Consider the following 7,185-nt stretch of genomic DNA (forward strand, 5'->3'; position numbering starts at 1 on the left):
GCGCAGACGCCCTGTGACCCGGCGGGATCCGCCCCGCACGGCGTGACGTCATTACACTGGCGTGCGCGGGTGACGTCATCACGGCGGCGCACGCGCAGTACATGCCTTCAGCCTATTTAAAGCCCCACAGGGCTTTAGATCATTGCTGTGTGATTTTCAGCCAGCACCAGTCATCTGTTGATCTTGCTCCTGTTGATACCTGTGACCTGGCTTCCTCCCTGACTATTCTCCTGGATTACCCTTCTGTACCTTGTTGCCTGCCTCCTACTGACCCGGCTTGCCTCTTGACTCTCCATTGGATCCTGCCTTGTACTTCGCTGCCCGCCTGTTACCAACCCGGCTTGTCTGACCTCTCTATTTGCCTTCTAGGATCCTGCACGGTTGCCTACCCGGCCTGCACGCTACCTGTTGCTGATACCTGGTATCCTGATCCGGCACCCGTGCACCCCCTGCCTGACACACACTGTTTCAAACCCAGTGCTCATCAGACAGGGTTGCAAGGGAGGTCCTCCTCATCATCTCGGGCCCACTCCGCGGACCTAACAACTGATATTTAGAAATGAAAATTCAGCCCAACTATTTGACCTGCTTAGAGAAAATCTATATGAACGTTAAAAAAAGTATTACAAGGCCAGCTAGAAGCCTGTATATGTGCACCTGAGTGAATAGCAGGATCAGGATCCTGCTATTAGGATCCTGCTATCAGTAAATGTTGTAAATAACATTTATTACACGGCTTGTTCTCTGATGTCAGTATAGTCTTTCAAATATTGATTGTACAATGTTTAAATTCTGCTTATTGCCATTTAGAGACTGTAGAATTTGTTATGTCTGGTGAATCATATCTAAACAACTTTTTATTAACACTCAGAACCTAATGCATTGAACTGCAGTAACACACCACTCATGTAAGGTGTCATTTCAAACAGCATCATCAGCTGAATGTGTATTATAATGTGTTCAGGCACAAATCCAGGGAAAAACATGTTTTAGGGATTAGTAATGTATGAAAAATGTGCCTATATTAACATTTGAAAATTTCCCTTGGCAATGTTAACACCTAAGTGACAACACACGAAAAGGAAGTTATTATTATTACAGGTATTTATATAGCGCCAACAATTTACGCAGCACTTTACATAGTTGAATATTCACATCACTCCCTACACTTAAGGGGCTTACAATCTAAAGTCCCTATCTCACATGCATACATAGAGGGCATAAGTTTATTTTTATTTTTTTAGAGAGGAGCCAATTAACCTATCAGCACGTCTTTGGGAGGAAACCCACACAGGCACAGGGAGAACATGCAAACTCCTTGCAGATAGTGACCTGGCCAGGATTTGAACCAAGGACCCCCAGTGCTGCAAGGCAGAAGCGCTAACCACTACGCCACTGTGCTGCCCAAGATTTCATATCACTTTAGCTTTTAACCAAGGACAACTTCTGAAAGCACTTATCTCTCAGGTCTGGCCATTCTTTTGTAATTAATCCGGGTCAGCACAAGACTAAAACATATCTTTTAGGTTTTATGCTCTATAAACAAACAAAAAATTAAGTGATCCCTACAGATACCATCTTGCAAGATAGAGAAGAATCAGTGTCATGTGAGTGATGCAACAAGAGGGAGTTATAAGTAATGCTTCTCAAAACACCAGCCTAGTGCTGTCATCCCTTTGTTATCATTGGTACTTCAAAAAAGTTGTTGTGACCTTTAGTCAGATTAGTTAGAGAGTGTTTTATTAACACATTCAGGCGTCAATAAAACACATGCACCCTTCTGAGTATATAATAACAGAAACAGGAACTAGAACTAATGTGTATCTGTAGTATCTAATCTGTAGTAAAAACTTGCAAGATTTGAAGTTTGAAACGTTTTAAAGCTGTGTATGCATAGAGTGAAATTCAGCTGATTCAGCAGGAATTGAACACAATTCGTTCCATTGGTCATCCTATCCCCTCAACAAAAGTCTATCATTAGATCCACTTGTTGAAGGAACATGTTGGAAAATCCTCAGCTGAATGGTGCTTGCAGGTGCCGCTGTTAGAATACAAAGCACACTGTAGGAGTTTTGTCCAGATTGGGAATCCTTTTTTTGTTTTTGTTTTTAGCCCACAGGTTGAATGAAAAAAAATAACTGTATATACCATACTTAAGATTTCTGTTGAATTTTTCAATCTGCTTGGTGGTACAAATTTAGGATTTCCTATGCACAACATTTCTCTCTCTCCGGAAGGATTCAAATGCAAATGACACAAACTGATAAATTGTCAGACACTTGTTCCTTTGGGTCAGACTCAAATGAAGCAAAGCAATACATTGTCAGACACTGGTTCCTTTGGGTTAACCTTCCAGCTTAAGTGTATGGAATTTAATTACAGTAGCAAATGTTGTTTTTGAGACAAATGCAGTTTCTAATCATTCATTGAAATAATCCTAATGTTAAAACAAATCTGCACTCCCCAGGTGCTTCTGTGAAAGTACCTACAACATCAATAGCAAGCTTCTCCCAAGAATAATAATAAGGAAATGGCAATAATAATAAGGAAATGGCACTGGCTGGAACAGTGGAGTGTGTGTGGCAGAAGATTTGTCATGAGAAGTAACGCAAGATTGAACAGCAGTTAATACTTGGGCATCCATGCCTGGCCATCAGTATAGTTTACAGTCTTTGCTTTGTTCTTACAATTCTTTGGTGACTCTCATGTTCAACTTGTTTAAGGTGCTTTCTCAATGTCTCTGGTACTAGTAAAAGGATAAGATACATGGATAATGTAGCCAATAATTAAGGGCAGTTCATATCTACTCCTGTAGTAAGGTCATAGAACAGGGCTTATTTATGTTCCCAGTTTGGCCATTTGCTTTGTAGGATGTCCCATAAATTTACAAAGTTATGATTGATGTGCAAGGCCCACATAGGTATATTTTTTATTTTTTTGGTTGCCCTAACACATGCCTGAGCTTTTTTTTCTACAGTAAAATACTTTTATTCTATTTTTGTAAGGGTTCTGGGTGCAAAGGCAACAGTCTTCTTTTTCTGGCCTACATGACACTGTGTAAGGACTGCAGCAAGGTCATAGTCTGAAGCATTCTGCGCTTGTAGGCTCCATCCTACCCAAATTACGTCACTTTCAGACTCCATCAGGGGTTATTAATTATTTTTTTAGAGGTTTATTCACAAAGCTTCCGAAGACAGCCAAGTGAATAACCGACCCAAAGTTAAGCGAGCCGAATGCTGTACGGCTAGTTTCAGCTGTACATCGGCTTGTTTCGGCTGGCTTCGGTTCGGTCGAACATGCTCAGCATGTGCGGCTGAGCCGAAGTGCAGAAGGATCTGGATCGGCTGAGCCGAAGCTCCGGCAGCTCACTCGCTGCCGTTCACCCCTATTCTCATAGGTGCCGAATGGCAGTAAGTGAGTGGCATTCGGCTCAGCTATTCTGCCAGGTACCTCTGTGGTACCAAGCAGAAAAGAAAATCAGTGAAAAGAGTTAAAAAGTTTGAAAAAATATTTTTTAAATGTAAACAAATAGTAAAAGTAAAAAATAAAAGAAAGATATTTTTAAAAAAAAACATTCTTACAGAGCTAGCAGTGGCAGCTAGCTCCACCCAACTGTTTCCTATTGGCTGGCACCTAGTAGAACCTTCTAGCAGGTCCCGGCCAATGAACAACAACTGGGCGGAGTTGGCCGAGATGTCATGGCTGGCTCTGCCCAGTTGTTATTGTTTAATGACAGATCACTGTCCCCAGGTCATTTGGGGACACTGATCTGTCATTACAACTAGGCGCAGCCATCCGTGAGATCACAGCTAGCTCCGCTGAGCTGTCATTTGCAGGACTTGCAGCCGGCCTTTGGCTAGCCATTCGCCCCACTTCAGTTGACACTTTGGGGGGAATTTATCAAAACTGCAGCAGACAAAATCTGGAGCAGATTTTCATTGCAACCAATCAGCATCTATCTCTCATTTTCAAATCTTAACTGAGCAAACTGAAGAGAGATGCTGACTGGTTAACCCCTGGCAACTGCTCCAGATTCTGACTGCTCTAGTCTTGATAAATTCCCCCCTTTGACTCAGTTGAGCCGAAACATATTCCTTTGGCTCAGCTGAGCTGCTCGGCCACCTTCGGCTGCTGTCCGGGCTATTGTGAATAGTCCATACAGCAGCCCTGGCAGGCTACTCGTTGCCGTTCGGTCTATTCTCATAGGGGCCAAACAGCAGTGAGTGAACAGCTGAATGCCATTGAGTGGCATTCTGCTCAGCTATTCTGCTCAGCACCTCGGTGGTACCGAGTAGAATAGCAAATCAGTGCAAAAAGTAGAAAAAGAAAAAAAATGTTTAAAAAGGTAAATAAATGATAAATCTTAAATAAAGATTTCCAAAAAAAGACAAAAATCTAAATTTCAAAACCAAAAGTAACAAAATGAAGAGCATTGAAATATAAAAACAACAGATCATTGAAAAAAAAGAAACAATTGGGCGGAGCTAGCAGTGGCAGCTAGCTCCGCCCAACTGTTTCCTATTGGTCGGGACCTGGTAGAGTCTTCTAGCAGGTCCTGGCCAATGAATAACAACTTGGCGGAGCGAGCCGTGAGATCAAGGCCGGCTCCGCCAAGTTGTCATTGTGTAATGACAGTTCTGCATCCCAAGGTAATCTGGGGAAGCTGATCTGTCATTGCAACTGGCCGGAGCCAGCCGTGAGATCACGGCTGGCTTCGCCCAGCTATCAGTTGCGAGGCTTTGAAACAGGCCAATCGGCCCTCTTCGTGTTACACCTTGACTCAGTCGAGCTGAAGCATATGCCTTCGGCTCCACTGAGCCGCTCGGCCAAGTGAACCGAAGGGCTCTGTGGCCAAAGCTAGCAGAAGGATCAGCCGGAGCTACGGCTGATCTTGCAGCTAGCTTTGTGAATAACCCTCTTAGTGTTGTATTTACATATTTTTGCACTATTTTGCATTTAAGGTCAGCAAAGACACACCAACACACAATCCAATGCCTCGTGTTTTCTTTATTGTCATCATAATAGCAAATACTCATTCAGGTGCATAATTTTTTCAATTACACCTTGTTCTAGTAATTCTGATGTACTTGTGAACAGTTTATCTTATAGAGAAGCATAAGTGGATCGATTTCTGAGACTGGTAAGCTGGAGCTGTTGCATCTAGACCATCCACTAATTGTAAATTTAGTACAGTGAAAAGATTCATATTCAGTACAGAGATTCCTTTCTTTATACTGTAGAATTCGGCTTGCACACTAGCTGATTTAAATTTTACAGTACCCGACAGGCAACCAAGCACAGTAATAAAGTCTGTAAAATAACTAACCAGTTTCAAAGTAGGTGCAGTAAGTGGTTCATTTGCAAAGTACTTCTGGTAGATTTTATCAGGCAGCAAAGAGACAGCATATCCTGTATCAAACAACAGGAAAATGGATAAGGATGTTAGCAAAGGCTATAGTAATAGGTACAGTGCACAAAGGTTTATCTGGAAAGGAAGTGTCATATGTTTCTACATTTAAGATAATAACCTCTAGGGCAGTAACTTCACAAACCTGTCTAGCAGTAAAAGTACTGGAGATGTGTCACATTTTCTTCACCGTGCCTTTTGCAGGCAAGCATCATAGCTTGCAATGTGCTTTGTTGAACCACACATGATTACTACTTGTTCTGTATATGTGCAGCTCTGTTTTGCAGTTTGGATGGAATCTCTTGTACCCTTGTACTGGGCCTGAATATGTTCACACCCCCTATGGTGCCAGACGTCCCTTGAGTGAGAGTTTTTGCCTCAGACAAGGTAGTTTTACTTTGGCTTAAAATTTCTATAGCTTTTGATAAGTTAAATCATGTTCCATGAGCAATCTTTCTGCAAGCTGACTAAGTTTTTTTTCTACTTCTTGGTCTCTTATGATATTATCTCTTGGAGTACCAAACTAACAGGTAACAACAAACTCTTTCAAAGCTGCTTTAAATTGTACTGGACATTCTACAGCCATGTTTAGTTCAGGCACAGTAAAGTTCTTCATTGCAGTGAGAGCTGTATCATAAGTGTCATCTGCTGCTGGTAGAGTATAGAAAATACACTGTCAGTGGATGGTGAGGAAAGTCCATCCAATGTATAGCTTCCTATACATAGATTACTGTTCCCGGCTCACATACTTATAGCACATTGATGGATTTCTCCTACTCCACCAGACCACACAACGTGGATAGCTACTGTCAACTACACCATTATCCAAGAAAGATTTGTTTGTATGCAAAGAGACTGCCCATCTAAAACTGAAAAACATTGGGGAAGCTGGCTGGATATCCTGGGCCTTGCTCCCTTCTCATTAGTAGCTCCTAGACTGGCTCCTTAATGTGTGCCTGAGGCCTTTTTATTCACATCACGTATTAGATGTAGCTGGTTGGTTTTCACCGTTATGGCACTAACTCACATTTCACTCAGGCTGATGTAGACATCCAATCTTATTGTGTCCTATAGTCTGGAAGGCAGAATAGAAATCTTTTTTTTTGTAAATTCTTTATATAACATTGAAGAACACAGAGCAGACCATTGTGTAAAAGATACAATTTACAATAATACAAAAGGTCAACAAACGTTAAATTTGGAGAAACATATATTATTTATTATTACAGGTATCTATACAGTGCCAACAATTTACACAGCGCTTTACATAGTACACATTCACATCAATCCCTGCACTCAAGAAGCTTACAATCTAAGGTCCCTATTGCACACACATACAGGGCCAATTTAGACAAGAACCAATTAACCTACCAGTCTTTGGAGTGTGGGAGGAAACTGGAATACTTAGAAGAAACCCACACAAGCACAGGGAAAACATACAAGATCCTTTTTGCAGATAGTGATCCTGACCGAGATTCGAAACAGGGACCCCCAATGCTGCAAGGCAGAAGCGCTAACCACAACGCCACTTATTATCAAAATGGGTGCTTGTACAACATTTTTGAGTGTTGTCACAGTTCAGTTGCACTGGAATCCTAGCAGAAGTCATGGTATATGCCTCTATCAGTGTGATGGTCAATACTCAGTGATCATAATGTAAGGCACAAATTGACCAATTAATACTGAGGGGTCCATAGTGCGTTTGCTCCATGTAGAATTTTCGAGTATTAAACAACAGGGACAAGAAGGAGAGAGAGAGAGAGAAAGAGAGAGATGAA

The sequence above is a fragment of the Nanorana parkeri genome, unplaced genomic scaffold, assembly GCF_000935625.1.
Source record: "Nanorana parkeri isolate BGI_ZX_2015 unplaced genomic scaffold, ASM93562v1 scaffold1357, whole genome shotgun sequence".
In the NCBI taxonomy this organism is placed as follows: domain Eukaryota; kingdom Metazoa; phylum Chordata; class Amphibia; order Anura; family Dicroglossidae; genus Nanorana; species Nanorana parkeri.